Below are 21375 nucleotides of genomic sequence, written 5' to 3'. Positions count from 1 at the left end.
CTTTTCAATGAACAGAGCTAGAATACTGCACACACCATACACAAGCATTTGAAATGGAATGCAACCCAAATTTTATATCATGTGCAAAAACTAACTGTATTAAATGCCTAGATTTAAAGTAAAACTTAAAACTAGCAAACTCCTAAAATAAAACAGAAAAATCCCTCTGGTCTTGAGGTTGGCAAAGATTTCTTAAATTGAACACAATAAGTGCAAACTGTGAAAGACAATTTGATAAATTGCACTTCACTAAAATTAAAAAAAAAATCTATTCTTTGAAAGATACAGTTAAGAAAGTAAAATGACAAACTACAGACTTGGAAAATATTACCAAACACATATTATTTTACATATTTAAAAACCCTCACAACTCGATAATATAAACAAATCAGTCTTAAAATACAGAAATATAAAATATAAATTATAAAATATAGATTTGACTCAATCAACCAAATAAGATGATACATTAGCCCAAAGAGATGCTCAACGTCATGAAAATAATGAGATACCATTACAAAACTATTACAATTTTGTCTGTCTCTATAGTTATCCATGTAATAAGTGACAATATCAAATGCTTGATGGGGAAGAGAAGCAACTCTCATGCTTTGGTTTTCGAGATGTAAAATGGAAAACAGTTTGGTAGGTTCTTGAAATCTAAAAATACCCTTCCTACCAAAATCCAGCAATATCACTCCTAATCCCTAGATATTTACCCCAAAAGAATGAAAACACATCTACCTGAGACCTGCAGAATGTGTTATTATCACTTCTTGAGTCACAATTAAAAAACCTGTTAACACACCAAAATTTCCATCATTTGGTAATGGATAAACTGTCTAACATCCTAAAAGTAGAATGCTACTCAACAATATAAAGACCTGAATTATTGACACACTCAACAACAAAGATGAATTTTTACATTCTAGAAACAGTAAAAGAGAAAAAAGTTGCCAGGACCTGGGATTAGGCCCTGGGTTAACAGCAGGAAGAATGAAAGCACATTTTAGGGAGAAGTACATATTTCATATTCTGCTTGTGGTGGTAGCAGCTATGCAAAGTTTAGCAGCTGTGTAGTATTTGTACACTTAAGACAGATGACTTATGTGTGTACTACTCTCAGTAAACTTGACTTTAAAAAGAGGAAGGCACCTGTGCCTCTTCCATCTCAGAAATGTTCATCCTAATCTCACTTTCTCACTCTTTACCCTGCTATAATTTGGAGTCTATCTCTACCATTGTACTAAAACTGACTTTGTCAAGGTCAACAGTCACATTCTGATTGCAGAATTCACCTTCAGTTCTTATGCTTGAGTTCTCATAGCATTTATCTCCACCAATAACTTCTTCCTTTCAATACTTTCTCCTTGCCTTACAAAATACTGCTCTCTCCTAATCACATTTTCTCAGCTTTATGCATCTTAGAATTTCACATTTAACTTACTTTCTCATTTGGTTTTATCTATGAGTCATTCATTTTAAAGGTAGAGTTGAGCATTTTAATCAAGGGATTGCTCTTGCACTTAGGGTACTTACTTGGTACCAATTGGAGGATAGATATGAAAAAGGCAAAACAAAAGGAAGGCAGATTAGGTTGAGAGATTACATGCAGAACGATGGGGATCCAATTTAGATACCAACTGTGGGACGTGGAAGAGACATTTAGAGTTCTTTCTCAACAGAGCTTAGAGATGTCTCCAACACAGCAAGAGAGAGAGAAACAGAATTTTTACATGGATAACAAAAGTTATGGTCAATTTTTGCAATTTGAATAATGGTGGAGTAATTCAGCAAGTCAGCAAATGACTTGAAAGAACAGGTTTTAGGGATAAAGTGATGATTTCAGATTGGAAAATACTGAACTTGATAAACTTACCAAGAAAATAGTTCAAAAAAAAAAAAATCATTCTGTATCCCAGGAAAGAAGTTGAGGAATTTTATATATAATTCCATTTGTAGAACACCTGGAAAGGGTATAATTTCAGAGACAGTAAAGAGATGGGCATTTGCCAAGAATTAAGGGCAAGGGATGATGGTGTGTGTGTGTGTGTGTGTGTGTGTGTGAGAGAGAGAGAGAGAGAGAGAGAGAGAGAGAGAGAGAGAGAGAGAGAATATGATATATATCAGTATTTATTTTTTTCTGGAGTTAAGAAAACATTCAAGTATCCATGCATTTCTACATATTGTTTACACCCCTTGAAAACTCCTCCTTCTTCTGATACTTCCAATTCATCTCCCAGGTGGCGATTCAGATGTCATCTCCTCAAGGAAATCTTTAGATCTGCCTCATATCCATCTTCATCCCCTCTGCTATGTAGTTAGATTTGTATCTTTTATGCATTATTATGCCACATTCGAATCACTCTAACAGATGTAGCACTTAGAATACTTGGCTGGTCAGTTTGAATACATTTTCCTTCAAAATATTGTGAATTTCTTAATAACTTTCATCTTTGCAATCCCACTGCCTGGCCCAAAGGAAATGATCAAAGAGGAGTCCAGTTTTATGCAACTGGTAAAAACATGGTTTAGAAAATCAAATAGATCTGAGTTTTAATTCTGACTTCCATCTACATGTCTGTATTCCTGGTTAAGTTATTTAATCTCTTTGAGTTTAGGTGTCTATAAAATGGGGTCTCCTCTGAAGACCCTGCAAAGACATCTCCACTTCCAGGCGCTCTCCTATGCTTGTTGCAGGTCTTCACCCTGGAGGGTGGATGGATGGAGGGGCTCAGTTCCTTGAAGGCGGGGGCCTTCTCCAATAAAGGCAGTTTGAAGTCATAAAGAGAGAGTCTCCCGGCAAGAGAGAAGTCATGATCTCTGTATCGCGAGCCCAGAAATTATCACGGCTTTGCCTTTGCCATATTCTATTGGTTGAAGCCAGTTACTGTTCCGCATAGACTCAAGGGTGGGAACTCACACAAGGGTGTGCATGCCAGGAGATGAGGATCCCTGGGAGCCTTATAGAAATCTGCCTACTTCATGTGAGAAGTCAATAAAAACCAAAAGCTAGCACAAGGCCTGCTATGCAGCAAGTGCTCAAACAGCTGCTTCTATCCAATGGATAATGATCAATCAAGGGTTCTGCAGTTAACCTGAGTTGCCACTAGATGGTGGTGCGTCCTTCGGAGCATTGTGTTATTAAAGAGGGCACAGAGATTTTAAATATAGGAGCCAAGGAAGCAAAAGACCTTTTTGTAAAATGATGAAATAAACAAAGATACTTTTTAAAAGCAGAGGTTTAAGCACCTAAATAAACCTCTTCTGAATCCCTATTGCAGTTATATGGTCTATGTTACGTCATTTCTCTAGAATAAATAAGCTATGCAAACAAAATACCCACTCCTTGCTTTTATGTACAAGATTTTTCAGATACTCATCCAGACCCCATTAAAAAAAAACACACACACTTTAGCTCTTAGAGACTTAAAAACTTCTGTAATTTTGTTTTTAAATATAATGTTTATATTTCTAAACAAAATGAAACTCATTGTGGAAAATACAAGAAAGTAAAATGAGAAGAAAATTAAAAAGCAATCCTAATCTCACATTTTGAAATAGTTTGGTATGTTTCTTCAGATTTCTTTTTCTTCTTTCCTTATATCTCTCTCTTCCCCTCCCACAACACATATACTAAAATAAAAATCATGCTTCTATATAGCTTTGTATCCTACTTTTATCATATAACATTTTATGAGCATTTATACTCCCTAAAACATTTTCTAAAAACATAATTTTAGTGAATTGTATATGCTGAAGATAAACCTCTAGTTTTGTAAATTGGAGATGAAATTTAAATGAGGTAGTTTGATGAATGAAAAGAAAGTGGTCTTCTGAATTCAGTGGACAGAGAGTTCTCAAATGAGTTCTCAAATGAGAACTTGCCAAACCTGTGAATTTAACCTTACTGAGACTCAGCTTCCTAAAGTATAGGTACACCTGCCTTTCAGGGCTGTTGAAAGGGTAAAATGAGCTAATGCTCAGACAGGGTTCAGTACACTGACTCAACTTTAAGTGTTGTATTAAAAGAATAACACTTTGTTTGCAAATAACTCTCTTCTCCTTAGAGTTTGGGGGCTGGAGAATCTAAAAGTTTCAACTCTTTCATGCTGCCTTGGTCTTTCCAGTGATCAGTCCTCTTCCTGAGCCTACCTAAGGTTGCCAGGAATGAGACAACTCATTAGCACACAAGACACTATCCCTTTGGAGATCACAAGATTTTAGGAATTGTATGCAGATAACAAGGGAAGAAGGGCAAATATATGTTCATAATATATTCATATAATTCTATTTTTAATTTTTTTTGAGAAACCATCACACTGTATTCCATAGTGGCTGTACCATTTTATATTCCCATCAGCAGTGAACCAGAGTTCCAATTTCTATTTATCCTTGACAATGCTTGCTATTTTCTGGTGTTTTTATAGTAGTCTTTCTAATGGATGTGAAATGGTATTTCATCATGATTTTGAATTGCACTTCATTTAATAAATTATAAACTTTTACATTTATAATAGTGTTAGAGATTTACAGAATTATTACAAAGATAATACTGAGAATTCCTTTATACTCCTCAACCATTTTTATTATTGACATTTACATTTACTATAGTACATTTTTTCCCAATTAACAAATCAATGTTAATGCATCATTAACTAAAGTCAACTTTTATTTAGATTCTATGAGTTTCTTCCTAATTGTTTTTTCTTCTCCAGGATTTCATTACAATTAGTTGTCATGTCTCCTTAGGCTCATTTAGGCTGTAACAGTTTCTCAGATTTTGCTTGTTTCAGTGACCCGGATAGTTTTGAGGAGTATTGGTCAGATATGTAAAATGTCCCTCATCTGAGATTTTCCTGGTATTTTTCTCATGATGCAACTGGAAAATGTGCTTTTAGAAGGGAGAACACAGATAAAGTGCCTTTCTTATCCTATCTTATTCAAAGATGTAGACAATCAATGTGACTTACCATGTTGATGGTAACCTTGAGCATAGGTTTCAGAGGTAGTATTTCTGAGGTTTTTGTTTTTTCAAATGTGACTTCCAAAATCTAATTTGTTATTATCTTATTACTACTATAGCAGCAATATACATAAGTAAGGTTAGTATGTAATCCTCTCTTTTGTATAATTTTAAATTTAGATGCTGAATTTATACTAGCTTTATCATAGTGCATTAAATTTTCTTTTTCTGGAAGAGATACTCTAGCATTAGGATCATTATTAACTTATATCCTGGAAGTTTTTTTGTTAAGAACCATTTGCAATATTTCTTCTACCTGTCATATGTTATATAAAAACAATCAAACTGGTTACTTGGCTTTTTTCCTTCCCCTCAAATTATACATTATTTTCTGATTTTCAAATAGACTACTCTAAGTTACAAATAGCATTTTTAGGTATATTTTAATCTTCTTTGTATCTGTTTTTGTAGTAAATTTTCAGTTGAGCTTAATTTTAAAATGATTCCTGAATAAATTTTTCAACTGTTTATGTTTTCCCTCTAACAGTTCTAATAGTTCTTGAATCTTTTAATCCCACTATTAATTTTACTTTATCATTTGTTACTCATTGTTTTTATTTTTCATTTCAGCTAATCTTTCATTTTTCAGATATAAAAATTAAAAATTTGAACAATATTTTCATTATATCTTATGATTTGTTTTTAAAATTAGCTGTAGTCATAGTAAATGTTTTCACACATTATTTTGCTATTCATTTTTTGAGATAGTAGATATGTAAGAGACTATTACTTATCTTCTAGTGAAGACATTTTTGAGTTTTTGTTTAAAGAGTTATTATTTTATACAATTCTTTCCACTTTTGTCAGATAACTATCTCTAAGGTTTAAAGCTGTATTTATATTTTCTTTGCATTCAGGATTATACTCATGCTATCAAAATATCTATAAAATCAAGAATTCATTTTATTTCTAGTATTTATTATTCAATATGGATATGCATTGGTTTCCCATTGTGCTAATCAAATTTACATATGCCAATATTAAAATTATATATGCTACTATTTAATATACAATATATGTATACTGTTTTATTCCTTTTATTAAATAAATCTACATGTGGTCAAATTCTCTTATTTTTCCTAGCTGCCAAAATGCCAGTGTTATGGATTTGTTCATTTCTTAATTGTTTATTTGAAAGTTTTTTTTTCTAGCTAAGAAAAATTCTATATTTTATCTACATATTTTAATGTTTAAATTTGCCTCCTGAAAGATGCTGTCCATTGTGTCTTTCATCTAATTTAGTATTTGTTGAGCCTTCTAAATCTAAGTCTTGTTGTTTTCATTAATTTGGGGGATTCTCAAGTGTTCCAACTTCTAAGATTGTCTTTTGCTTATTTTCTTTTACTCCTGCAACTTCAATTAGATGGATGTTGATCCTTACTATTATATCTTCCATGACTCTTATTTGCTCCTTTTTACTTCCTAATCTCTTTCAGCTGAATCCTGGAAATTCCTTCAGATCTATCTTCTTATTCAGTAATTCCCTTATTGTTGGTATCTAATTCATTATTTAATTCTCAATGGATTTCTTATTCCAATAATTATATATTTTATTTCTAGAAGTTCCTAGTAGTTCTTACCTTTCTAAAATACTTTGCTTCTTCATCCTATAGTTCTTTCCTTTTTAAAATGACTTTTAGGGAGGGGAGAGGTGGGGAGGGGGGAGGGGGGATGATGGGAAAGGCATCGGAGCACAACAGACACTAGTATGGCAATATGTAAATCAATGGATGTGTAACTGATGTGATTCTGCAATCTGTGTATGGGGTGAAGGTGGGAGTTCATAACCCACTTGAATCAAAGTGAGGAATATGATATGTCAAGAAATTTGTAATGTTTTGAACAACCAACAATAAAAAATTAAAAAAAAATAAAAAAATAAAATGACTTTTATTTTTTTAAAGCTAACATGTTCATTAGAGGAAACAAAAAACGCAGAAAGCAAAAAGGAAATCATCCACAATCATGAGGAGCTTGTTGGACATGTGCTTCTAGGTCTTGTGTGTACTTAGTGTGTACATACAAATCATCGTATTCTATGTGATTGAAATCATACAGTGCACCTCATGTTTTTCCACACATCCTGCCTTTCTTGGGGACAAATATTTCACTGAAGACAAAATTGGCAAGAGGCTTCAAGATAAAGTATTGGCAGAGTTACAGTTAAAATATGGCATTCCCTTAATGTTCGATCTTTTTTATTTTCATGTATTTTAACTAAATAACATATGAACATTCAACTAGATGTAATCTTTATATATATATATATATATATTCATAATTCTTTGCTTCCTCATTTTTTGGTAATTTTTATGATGATCTCATATTCCTTGGAATTTTATCTTGGGAATTATTTGATGGCTGGGCTTAAATTATTTTCCTCCAGAGAAGGTTTGCCTTTCTTTGCTAGTTGCCTGAGATCCACTCTAAATTTTTGACTTGTTATATGGTAGCCTAAATTCATGATCAACATGAAAATTCATATTAGTAATTAGGAATCCTCAGGGAAATTTACTTTTTAATTGACTTCCCCCAAGACGAATACCTATCACCACCTCATGCCTTTGGGGGATTTATAAATTTATCATGCAAAAAAAGAGAGCACAACTGTACATAAGGGCAGAATCGTAGAATTGATTGTTTTTCTCTCTTGTACTGCAAAGCCAACCTTCTCTGGTACACTTAGTTGCATAAAATGAAGCTCTAGTCTATACCATGAGGACTCAAAGGATGCTCCCAAGGCAATTCTAACTTGTACTACATTCCGAAAGGTGTGTTCTATATTTTAATCTAACTTAAGATGTACTATTTCAGAAAGAAATTTTTAGGTCATTTTCCTAAAGTTCTAGTCTACCTAATTGTCAATAAGCCAAACTGTATATTTATTTTGTAGATTCTGTAGATTTTATCAATGTAAGACCTTCCTTATTCCAGCTGCATACTTTTTACTTTATATCCTACTTTGTCTGCATTGAGTATTTTCCTTCCTGCATTATTGTTTTTGCCTCAAAAATTGCTGCCTCATAATATTTTAAACCTTTTATTTGTAACACAGTTTTTGAATCTTTGCCTTCTACTGGTAAGTTTAACCACTTATATTTATTTTTATAACAATTGTTTTGTCTGGCTTACATCTTCATTATCCATTTTGTTGATTTTTATTGTTTGCTATATGGTGTTTTTATTGGGCATATTAGTTTGTGGATTTTTATCTTTTTCTGTCTTCATGGAATTTTTCATGTTTGGCTTTCATTAAATTACTTCCAAATACTAGTTTTAACAAATCTTTTAACCTATGTTCCCCTAATTATCAAGGTTAAAATGAAGTCATATTGCTTTGGGTACTCTATCTGTAGGATAAGGAACTCTCTACTATAGCTTGACCTTTGTTAACATAATCATGAATCTGGGAACAGATCATTGCCATATAACTATTATTTTTACAATTCAAAATTTAATTTTGAAGAATAACTCTGGACAGTTATCATATTTTATGATCTTTATTTTGCAAAATGATTTAAACAAAACTTCAAATTCATGTTCAATAATTATGCTAGGGAATAGTCAAAACCTAGCCTCAGATCTATAGCTGGAAGACAATGCCTGTTCAGTTTTTAGTAGTTAATAATCACTTGTAGTAATAAACTAAAGTGGAATCTCATCTATTTCATAGATGCTTTGGACAAGGGAACACAAGGGATTCCAGCCAGGGTTTTTCTCTCTTCGGCTGTATCTCCTATATCTCTTCTGGGTTGCATTATATAAAGCTCTCTGTCTTTACTTTTGCCTTGTTACTCCCTACAAGTTGCCATTTTTGACATGTAGGGAAAGTTTTGACAGATATGAGTATAACAAAATGGTCTTTGGAAACTGTCAGATCTGAATTTAAATTCTGATTCTGCAGTTTCTAATTCTCTGGAGTTATATAAGCTCTATAAGATCTAATTTATTCAACTTAATATCTATCTCACTGTGAAGTTGTGAGAAATAAATCATGCTGCAAAATATTTAGTAGAGTGACCTATACACAGTACCTACTTAGTAGCAGTAGCTATTGTTAATAATGCATTCAATATTCTGCATATTTTAACTAAATAGCTTTTAGAATTCATATTTATAAAACAGACATTTTAACATAAATTCACATTTCAAATGGTTCTTTCATTAATTGAATTTTAAAATTAGAGAGATTGTTATCTTTTTAACAAATGTCAAGTTCAAAACATTAAGAGAAATATCATTGCTCTCTAGTCTTGTAACTATTTATTTTTTTTATTTAAATGTTTTTCCAAAACATTTGCAAATTAATTTCTTTATTCAGTTCTCACAATACCACCTACAGGTGGATAGTACCAAGGTGCTCGCTCTTTGGTATTGACAAAGCTAAAGCTCAAAGAAATTAAATGACTACTATAGGATCACACATTTAATTGGAGTCATTACTAGAACATTTGACCTAGAAAAACCTTCTTCCCCTTCCATATCTATTAAATAAATTTGTCAGTTAATATATGGAAAATCATTAAAGAAGAATATAAGTCAATCTGTAACACAATATGCCAAAATTTTAATCTTTTGAGCAAGCATACTAAGGATGAAATGGAAAATGAGGTAAAAATGCAGAGAAATATTCCCTATTGTATTTTAATAAATTCTATTTATTTTATGAAGGGCATAATGAAATTTACTCAGTTAATAGACAACATATGGTGTTGACCCACAGTAAGTTAGAATCTTGAGGTTTTGGACAAATAGTAAATTTAAAGAAATAATTTTAGTTTTCTATTTGTTTGTTTGCTTATAATCAAGAAAACTGTATCAAATAATTTGATTGTTCTATGGACCATTGTCACTGGCTAAGGAAGAACTCAAATATCAACCCAAGATTGGTTCCCTGAATTGACACATTTAACTGGGTATATGAATTCTGTATATCTCAGCTTCTTTCCATCCATCAGAGCTTCATGGACTTTTTTGGATCAAGTGTCTCTTTGGAAATTTGCTGAAATTTTTTACTACATGTATACTACATGTAAATTTTATACTACATAATACTTGTTAAAATGTGTAACCTGGGCCCAATCCACATTTACAGAGTACAAAGTTCTAGGAACATGTCCTAAGAATCTGCTTTTCAAGTACACACCACAACCAACAATTATTATAGTACATTTTAAAGAGTCACTGTTATAAATTATCTCCCCAGGAAAATGTAATCACAATCACAAATAATTGCTGATACTTTAAAATAATATATGGATTTTTAATATCCATTCATGGGTACTTTAGACATCTGTGAATGCCAGATTCATAATCCTTGCATTAAATAAAGACTAGATTACCTTTCAATGCATTAGGCTCTTTTATACATGAGATAAGATCAAATGCATGTTTGTTTTAATTTTGGAAATTGCTAATAATACTGTACAAATTTACTCCAAAATATACCTGTCATACTGTATTATTTTATAGTACTATATTATAGTAGAATATACAGACAGTATGAAATATTCCATTTAATATACAGTACTCATTATTAATACGTATATAGAAAGTAAAGACAGAAAGAGGCATTCACACTTATAATTCTTCCCATAAAGTTAAGGAAAACAAATCACAAATATTAAATGATAAACAGCAATGCAGTGTCATCTTTGCTAGGTTCATGATGGGACCCAGACATTCAGGACAAACAGGAGTGAGAATTAGTTACCAAGGGGAGGCATTTTAGTGAAGGTAAGTACGACATGAGCTGACCTTGAACAAAGTTGGAATTTTCAATAAGTGAAAAGTGAGAGGGAAAGCTTTGAATATGTTTTAATTTTTATTCTAGTAAAATATGTTTTAATACAGGCCGCTTATGTAGTGGGCAGTGGAAAGTAATACTGAGGGATAAATAAAAGCCAGATTGTGGAGGGCCTTGAATGTCAGGCAGGCCTTTACCAGACCAGTAATTTACTTGGCCTTTGACATTATTTTTGTAGCTGTGCAGACGAAAATATTAATAAATTTGTGAGAAATGACAAACAGCACTACTAAAGAATGTAAAGCCGATTCTTACTAAGGCAGAGAGAAAGCAAACATTACTTGGAATAGCAACACATCCAACCCAATACAAAGCAGGTTTTTGTAATTCACCATAACTTGAGTGTTTAATCATTCACTTTTGACAAGAAGAAGGAAAAAAGGACTAAGCAAGAGCAGAGCCGTTTCTGATGATTTACTGATCAAAGCCAATTAGGATGGTTCTGGTTGAACTCTGTTGAGTTTCTCTGAAATTACTTTTCAAAGCAACGTCAACAAGAGTGAGCATGTGCAATGCTGTGCTTTCTATGTGTTAGTCCATAAACTAACTAAAAATCACTTACCTATACCCACTGAGCTTTAGGATGACTTTTGAAGTTTAAAATCAAGGGAAATGTAGAACTGAATGCAAAGCATTTTGCTATTTTGTCTTTCATATGAGGATGTCAGAATATTTTTCACATAATAGACTGGGTGAAATTTTTCTCTAGTTTCAGTGTTTATTTTATCCGAGCTAGGATTTGCTTATGAACAAATACCAAACCTAGAGAGTGTGTCTCTATCATATTTTCAAAGTAGTATTATAATAGAGTGAAAAAGTGGGCACTGAAGAAACAACCCATTCTTTATTTTATACACAAAACAAAATCTTTTTATACAAAACAAATCACCAGTTTTCATGATATCATTAAGTTTGGGGGTAGTGCATATAAAAGACATTTGACAGGACACGTTTTTATAATTTTATGAAAAATTTGTTTTCCCTTAACTATTCACATTAAACTATTAATACACACACACACACACACACACGTGTGTATTACATTTCTGGCTAAAAATTATTGATGAGTCATACTTTTGATTATTATTTTATAATGTCTCAATATTGATATTTTTCTCTCTCTCTCTCTTTTTTTTTTTTTTACTTTACTGGTGATTAAACCCTGGGGTCTTCTACCACTGCCCTATATCTTCAGTCCCCTGTGTCTGTCTGTCTGTCTCTCTTTTAAGTTTTTATTTTGAGGTAGAGTCTGGCTGTTGCTGACATTGGTCTCCAAGTAGCCCTCCCTCAGCCTCCCAAGTTGCTGCAATTATAGGCAAGCACCTCTTCTCCCAGCAATGACTATATATTTTATATTATTTTAGGCCAGCTCATCATATTATTTTACTTGGAGGCACCACACTGTAGAGAAAAAAAAAAGTCTTATCTTAAGAGTCAGACAGTCTGGGTACCAGCCACAACCTTGCTCAGTTTCATCACCTATGAAATGACACTGGTAGTGCACTCTTCATCATTTATTGAAATTACTCAGTGGTCACATAAATAAAACTCTTATTCCACTGCCTGGTTCAGATTTGGGTCTCAGTAAGTGCTAGCATCCTCCACTCATATTCACTGTTTACCTCTCAGCTATCATTTCTTGTAGCTGAAAGATACATGAAAGTTTTCCCTTTTCCTTTGTTTGCTCTTTGCACTGAAAGTTGAAATATTTGATAATCAAGCTTATTTTAGTTGTATCTAGAATACCAATAAATGACAAACAAGAACCAGAGGCAATAGTCAAATTTCCAATCCTTATTTTTCAACATAGGATTTTGTAACACATATCTTGGTTCTTGAGTATGTCCAGATAGATGAGGTCACTTATGGTGAATGACCTCTGGAAAAGTGAAATGTAACTATAATCAACACAGAGTACATTGTGGACACTATGAAACCTAGCTATCTTCATGGAGGTAGGGAATTATGGCAAAGACAAGCAGTGTTTATGAGCACTTGGGATGACCTGGAACCACATGCTTTGAGCAATTGCCTCATTTAAATCCTCATAATAGCCTTCTAAGCAAATTAGCTTTTTATAGATTTTAAAAATTATTATATGATTATTGAGTTGGAACCAACTTTTTATATTCAGTAAGTTCTCCACTTAACAAAGTTTTCTACTGTTATCTATTGATAAATTATGCATTTATGTATAATACTTACTTAAAAATTATGAGAGCATCTTAGGATTGGAAAAATCAGTAGAAGCTATTGAATGCCATAACTTACCCTTTCTTAAATTTCTACTGTAACACCCATGCTAAGGTATTCCTTTCTGAATTTATTCATTTTCAATGTCAGGAAAAAGGCTATCTCCCAAGACATTTGATTTATTATTTGGTCAGCCCACCATATTTATGGTAGGCATACATATGATATCGTATGGCATCTTACTATTAGTACCAGTTTTTACAGATGGAACCAAACTAACCACAAAATTTGATGGGATGGATGTTCAGCCATATTAAGACCCTTCTGATGTGCAGGAGTATTTGCTTTTCTTCAGGTTCAATATCCCATTTCCTTCAATTTCTCTTTGACATGATTTAAAGTAAACTATTTTTTTAGATTCTTTTTACGAGCATCTGTATTTTTTATCTCTTCCTATTAAAATAAAAATATTTGCACATAAGATATGAAGTGAGAGACTGAAGTTTCCTTTTTCATAGATATTATCATTCTCCATGACAGCCCCATTACCACAAAAAAGTTTTGGAAATCACATTACATTACTATGGCTCTGTATTCCAATGATAGGTTGAGATAATATACACAAAAGTAAGCGAGCCATGTACACCGGTGCATGCCTCTAATCCTGGCTACTCGGGAGGCTGGGGAAGGAGGATCACAAGTTGAAGATCAGCCTGGGTAACTAGTGAGACCATCTAAAAATTAAATTTTAAAAAGGGTTGGGGAGGTAGCTCAATGGTAGAGCACCTCTGGGTTCAAACCCCAGTACTGAAAAACTAAAAAATAAAGAAGACAATATAAGTAAACCATAAACTACAGAATAATGTTAATAAATATTTCCCTTGGTTGTTATGTTTATTGTCAATTGAAACCCATATGTCTCCATGTGATAAACTATGTCTCCTTCATCCAGTTTCATATTTGCTTAATCTCAGATAGAAAGTGATAGCCATTCTCTTCCCCTCTCCACCAAAATGGTGTATGCACTTGACTCCATTCCTTATCAGATCTTCTCACAAGACATTCATGATCAAGAAATTCCATTCTAAGAAACAAAAGTGAAATCATCCCATTCCTCAAAAGATTTAGATGAAACCCCATGATAAAATGAGTTACAATAAACCCAGGTAATACAATCAGGTCCAAGAGGAGAGATTGGAGAACCAAGCTTGATTTATAGGGAATTACATACTATATGGCTCATATTTTTATGCTATGTTAAGGTCACTACCATTTTAATAATTTCTTTGTTTCTAGCTGATTGGTTCAGTAATAAATATGTGAAACCTCTGTTGGAGAAAGAGAGTCAACTTTTCTCCTCAATTCATGAAAAACTGTCTCCTTTAGCCAACACAAGAAACTTGATTTGCCTGCACAATATTTATCCTGTTCTGTTATTCTTTATATGTGGGGTGTGTGTGTGTGTGTGTGTGTGTGTGTATTTTAGTTGTAGATGAACACAATATCTTTATTTTATTAATTTATTTTTATGTGGTGCTGAGGATTGAACCCAGTGCCTCATGCATGCAAGGAAAGCACTCTACCACTGAGCTGCAGCCCCAGGCCCATATTCTGTTATTCTTATTCTATTCTGTTCTTTTGCTCCCATCCCCATTTTTCTCTTCTCCTTTTGTAAATCATTGTAATCAGATATATAGACTAATTTACATATATTCATGTAGTTTATTAAGGTTTGCGTATATGTACATATTGTGCCAACACCCTCAGTTTCTTTCTTTTTCTATTTGTCACCATGCTGTTCAGCTTTCATGCCCTATCACCCGGTTTCCATCACAACTTACCTGACTTCAATCACAGGGACAATTTTAAACTCAAATGCTACCTCAGGGTAAATTTAGAAAGGATTATCTTTTAGCATGGATGTTACAGTAGAAATACAACATAAATGACTACCTTCAGGGTAAAATTATTATCCCTCTCAGGTAACATATTTATATTTTCTAAGGATTTCAAGAGACAAAATCTCAACCTAAAGTAATTGCTTTAGTGGTAAGAATTGGAGGCCACTCCATCATTCTGGGTATAACTTCTCACTTGGCACTGACTAAATAAAATTTCCATAAGTCTTCAGGTCTCCCCTCTCAGAAAATGTAAATAAATAAGTAATCAAATAAAAATTCAAGCACCAATTACTCTAAGTATTTCTCAAACACTACATATATGCAAATTACTCCATTTTAAAGAATGAAATGGCACCAGATTTCAGAGGAGTATAGTTATTCTTTCATAGAGGGTGAAATTTAAGTCAAGCACCACATAAGTACAGCCACCCCTTTATATCCATGAGAGCTCAGTTTCAGGACTTCTGGGTATACCACACCCCATGGATGCTCAGGTCATGTAAAATGATGTAGTATTTGCCTATAACCTACATATATCCTCCTGTATACTTTAAGTCATTTCTAGATTACTCATTATACCTAATACCATGGAAATGCTATCTAAATAGTGGTAACCCATATTGCCTAGGGAATAATGACAAGAATATAGTCTGTACATGTTAAGTACCTGCACAATTTGTTAAATGTTTTTGATTAAATATGCAGATGTGAAACTTGCAGAGAACCAACTCTAACTCTTGCCACAGTCTGAGTTGATGAAAGCCCCTGCTCTTTTTCCATAAGTTTTTCTTCTCTCCATTTCCTGCATAGATCAATAGATTTGAAGTTACCATGAATTTTTTAACCACTAATGAAAAGCAAAACAGAAAAAAAGCAAAAAAAACCCAGCATTTCTATTGTTGTGAAGAAAAGCAAAATCTAGCCCTAATTTTCCATCATAGAAGTTGCTCAAAATAACAGTCTGTGTTTAGATTCCTCAAAACCCAGTTTTTTTTCATAATAATAGTTTCCTTCAGTGTTGTGATCAGATTAACATTCACTAGTGTGACTCGTAAAGGGGAGGCACCACATATTAAGCATAGATTGGATCTAAAAATAACAAGTGTGTCTGTAATTGGCACAAATGAGTCTTACACTAAGCCCTGCTGATCCTGCTTGGGAGTGATGAGTCAAAACTGAGTCTTCACACTTGCCACCAAAGGGGAAGAGAGAGGCATTGAAGAACAAGAACACTTTTGGAAATGGTACAAAATCATCAGAAACTTGCTCTGTCCACCTTGTAGGTGTGAAGTTGGGTTTTCCTCCTTTTTTCAGAGACATGTTTGGAGCCAGGACACATGGTTTTCGCATTTTAATGGTGATGCTCATAGGTAATCTGTTCCTTTCTTATTTTTATATATAATTGGTGCCAGCAATAAGATGCTTATTTGGCAACTATGGTTTATTATAATGGTACTACTATCATGTGAAAAGTAGAACAGTTGAGTAAGGGAAAGTAGATATTACGGTGAATTGAGCTCTTAGTTTTTATATTTAATTTATTCTTGAATTTATTTATTAAAATGAAGAAAATACTTTGGTCAAATGAAACAGATCAAGAAGAAACTTGTTTATTTTTTATGCCTTGTAGAAATAACTTACCAAATATCATTGATTATAACTTCAAAAGTCATTTTTATAGCCAGTGATGTTTATATTATACATAAAGTCTATGTTTTTATCCATTAATACAATTTATTCTGATTAGTGTATGTGATATACCAGGTAGTAGAGATTTTCTGTATCATTTTTTAAGAAAAGTATTATCAGAATCAGAACTAAAAGAATTTTAGTAAAATAAAATAAAGTGACAGTTTCTAGTTAATTAAATTAACTTCATATAAACAAAATGATAGTAAGCTCCAAGTAACATGCCTCACACTATAAATACTTGGAAATAAACAACAAATTCATAGTCAACTAAAATATCCAATTAAGAAGACCAAATGGCACCTATAATCCCATAAATAATGCCTAATCCTTTTGTTTTTGTTAACAATAGAGCTTCTCTTTGTTCAGACAGTCAAATAACCAATGAAAGGATTTTCAATCTGTTTTCCTACTTTTAGTTTACTGGGTTCCTTAAATAAATATGTTGGACTTTATTTTACTTTGAAGATGTCAATAGAATTGATTTTTTTAAAGCAAGAACATAAATCACTGTTATCATCACACTTTTCAAATTCTGTTTATTGTTCTTGAGACATTTGACCCTAATATAGGCTTTCTTTCTTCTTTTTTATTGTTTTGCTTGTTTATTTATTTTGAATGATGGCAGAATTTAAAACTAGCTTCTCTCTCTCTCTCTCTCTCTCTCTCTCTCTCTCTCTCTCTCTCTCCATATAGATAGATAGATAGATAGATAGATAGATTTGGTAGTTGTTTTATGGAAGATCAAGTGGAAGAATTACAGGAAAAAAAATATAGTAGTAAACAATAAAGAAAGACCTACCATCATATTTGCTGGTGAAGTATAAATGAAAGAGAGCTGTAAATTGTGAGGAAATAAGCATCCTATTTCAGGCTCTAATAGTCCTCTGTGTAAACAATTTTAATAGCTGCCTGGAGTGTCTTTCTGTCTCTAGTTTTTCTTCATTCATTCTGTTACATATTCCAGTGGGAGTGATCTTTATGAGAAACCACATTGGTCTTCTATCCAACAATTACTTTATTGTTTCCCATGGCCAGAAAATAAATAAATGAGTAAATAAATAAAAATAAAAATAAAAACTTTCTCAGTTCCCAGACTTCCAATCTGGCTGCATTGAATCTTTCCGACTTGATTTTCCTTCATACATCCTTCTTGCCAACCAGATTGCCCAACTCATTGTCAATCTCAAAATGCCTTGAAATTTTCTTCCATTGAAGACTGTTTTGTTTAGTCACTTCTTTGTATATGATGACTCTTTTGTCAATCTGACCCATACTTGAAACTTTGTGAAACCTTCTCTAAGGTTGCCAGAGTTTGATCTTCACATATTATCCACACCAACTGTGAGCGTACTGTCTACAAGGTATTTTCATAAATATACATTTTGTCCTTCCATGATGTCATGAGCATATTGAAACATATTGAAGTCGATACTCTTCTATTTTTCTTCTCCCACAATCCTCTGTGAATAGGACACAAACCAGGTATTTTGTAAATTTGAGAGATGGTAAATTGAAGGGTCAACTAAGGGTACTAAAGTGAGTTATAGACATCAAAAAATAGAAAATCACAATAAATGAAGATAATAGATTTCAGGAATTTGAAATGTTTACTCTCATTCAAGATCATGTAAAGATTCTTCAGAGGTAGTTATAAACAGTGGGTCTACAGAGAGATTTCTTTCAAGAGACTATGTTTTGAATTACATAGCACCCCTCAAATTTAGAGTTAGAAGCTACATTCCAACCCCAAGCAAAATAAGTCTGCGTCAAGAACAATTTCAGTATTGCCTAAACATGGGGTGGGGAAAGAAATCATCAGTTTAGACGAGACTCTACCTGGTTAAGGAATCTAAATACTAATGGGGGTGACTGGTAATCTGAGGAGGCAGGAAAGAGAGGGAGAGAGAATTCCTGCTGTGCTGTGCTAGAAATTGAATGTCCATTCCCCTCAACTGCAGGTCAAAGGTACAGGAATCCTGAGGTCCAGATGGGCAACCCATGATAGGAATATCAGTGAATGGACCAGGTAAAAGGGAACCTTCCCAACAGGTCTCTGTCAGAAGGTGAGGGAGCCCACATGGACAGAGAGAGTTGGTGAAAAAGGAGTCAGTGTCTGTAAACCAATACATAGGGGGTGGAGGGAGAAGGGAACTGTGAGAACAGCTAGCCATAGGAAAGGCCAGGCCTCCCTTCCTCACAGGTCCCTACAGGAACAGAGCAAAAGAGGGTCTAAGGAACTCAGAAATGACCCTAGAGCAAATACAAACTTTAAGGACCTTCTAGGCTCAGTGGACATGAACCATGCTACATTAGCTCTTGTCAGGTGAAAACTCCCTGTATCCTCTTCCCCTTCAACAAACTCTAGTCTTCCCCTTCAGCAAACTCTACTCCCTGTATCCTCTTCCCTCCCACAAACTCTAGTCCTCTAAGGGTCAGAACACTTAGAAGTTTGGAGATAGAGACAGTAAAGGAACAGAAACAGAGGGAAGAAATTTTTCAGGTCTTCCTTTAAGACAGCCTAATTTCGGCCTATCAGAAAAAGAGATTTAGGTTATTGTGAATTGCATTGAAACTTTTATAATTATATGTGACTGGCCATCTTAATCGCCATTTGTTTTTGTTTTTTTTTTAAATGATCATGACTCTTTATCTAAGAGTGAGCAGAAAAATCATGCAGTCTCCTGGAGATATTATCCAGAAGCAAGGCACATCTTTCCCCTATTAGTGAGAGAAAAATAATAGTATTTTGCTTGGTTGTACTTCACATCACAAGTTGTCCAATATTCCTCTTAATTAAATACTGGTTGATTAATTATTTTTAAATACTGGGAAAATCAAATTTAAGAAAATATCTTCTAATATAAAAGTTTAACTTATTCATAAAGTCAGTAAAATTTAACTTGCACTAGAACACTCCTTTAGGATTTAGCTCTACCTGTCATACCTTTGTCAGTTCTCTGTATTAAGAATGATTAAGTAAGAGATTGGTTCAGTTCAACTCTGTTATATTCATCAAACATTTTAAATCATGTACCCTTAGCACTGTGAAGGCATTGTCAGAAATTTTAGTTTATAGTGCATTTACTATTTTCACAGAGCTTAATTTTTTTAATTAACAAGAGCTATATAGAAGTAATCCAAGTACAGTAACATAAGTACAATAGAATCCAATCAAGTTTCTAAATGTAGGGTACATCAATGGTAGCAGATACCCAAGATTAGCACTGTCTACCTATATCCAGAAGTATACACAAGAAGAGCATTTTGGAGTTTGGATCAGATTAAATGTGTTTATTACTTAAGGATGGTCATTATTGATTAATTCATTTAAAAACCTAATCAAACAATGCCAAATACAAGCCAACCACTAAGCTGTGTTTTAGACATACATTGATGAATAAAACAGTCATTTTCCCTTGCATGACGGAACTCACAATCCAGTGAGATTCTACACTAACATGCTATCCATATAAATCTCTCATTATGTAAAATTGTGCAATTGAGGGGTACTACCTAGACCACACATTTTAGATTGTCTCTTTCAATGATCACAGAACTATTCAAATGTTGTCAGTAGAGGGTTAATTCTTTTGTTTATTATTTTTTAGTAATGGCCGACACTCTCTGAGAACTTATATCCAAATGATGATATGAGCATTGTATATGACTTCACTTACTTCATCGGTTAAAAAACCCTACAATACAAAAAAACACTCTTATTCACCCCATTTTGTAGATGAGGAAGTTAAGACACAGAAAGTAAATGTATCTTGTTCAAGATCATATAGCCTAACTGGAATTCATATCTAACACTATATCTAACAGCCTTTTGATTAAATTTTTTAAAACATTTATTCAGACATTAAGTTAATTGGGAACTTTATTGCCAAAGCTCTTTAATCTGGGTGTGATGTTTATTCTTTACATGTAAAAACATGATGGCATGACTTAATAAACCCTGCGTGGAGTGGAGGGTATTCATGTATGAGAAAAGGCAGAGCTGCTTAATGCATCAGGATCCTTTGGTTAGAAAAGGATTTTTCCATCAAGAAGCCTTGTGCCTATTAAAGACTTCAGTCTTACTCTATTTTGGGTAAAGTAGATTTTCCCCCCTTCAGTTGATTTGTATGATTTACACATTGTTTGCAGTATATGTACTGGTGGCAACAGTAAAGAAGAGTGCACTAAGTTGTCCAATAAAAAACAATATCACTTTAGATTTTTTAAAACATAGTTTAGGGTCACATTATAAATTAGCTTTGGTATTTAGACTTTGTTCTTCCTAAACCTCCATTTCTTCTGTGAAAATGAACTAGGAACATCTGCCTTGAACACCTCAGACAATTGTGGGGAGCATAAATACAATAATGTGGAGGAAGGTATTGAAGAAATCATAAAGTGTTCCACGTATATCAAATTTTGTTTTCATTATTTGTTCATTTGAATTTATCATCATTCTTAAATGGTATTATATTTCTTCCTATTACATTGATTAAATAAATTCTAATAATTATTTTACTGGATGTCTTTCTTAGGCTTGGAGTTAGGAAAGAGAGTAAATAAAAATGAAGTAAAATTTTTAAGCAGGGGCTTGATATGGGATAGATGCCTTGTTTTATTCTAGAATTGTTGGGAAGGATGAAATGGGACCTTCCATCCACGTAAGAGCTCTAGAGTGTGAGATGTCCAGGTCTTTGTATCTTGCAAATTTTGGTTTTAGGAGTTATCTGGCACACAAAAAAGATAGAAGGAAACATCAC

The 21375-nt window shown here is 33.2% G+C and overlaps 1 protein-coding gene across 3 annotated transcripts in view; it reads left to right on the top strand.

Moving 5' to 3' along the window:
- Positions 1-21375, top strand: part of Crb1 (crumbs cell polarity complex component 1) — a 131609-nt gene that overhangs the window by 54404 nt on the left and 55830 nt on the right. The gene's annotated exons all lie outside the window — the stretch shown is intronic.

This window comes from Marmota flaviventris, chromosome 12, assembly GCF_047511675.1.
Source record: "Marmota flaviventris isolate mMarFla1 chromosome 12, mMarFla1.hap1, whole genome shotgun sequence".
NCBI classification, from domain to species: domain Eukaryota; kingdom Metazoa; phylum Chordata; class Mammalia; order Rodentia; family Sciuridae; genus Marmota; species Marmota flaviventris.
The sequence above is the reverse complement of the archived record's forward strand: the minus strand, read 5'-3'. Positions and strand labels throughout refer to the sequence as shown.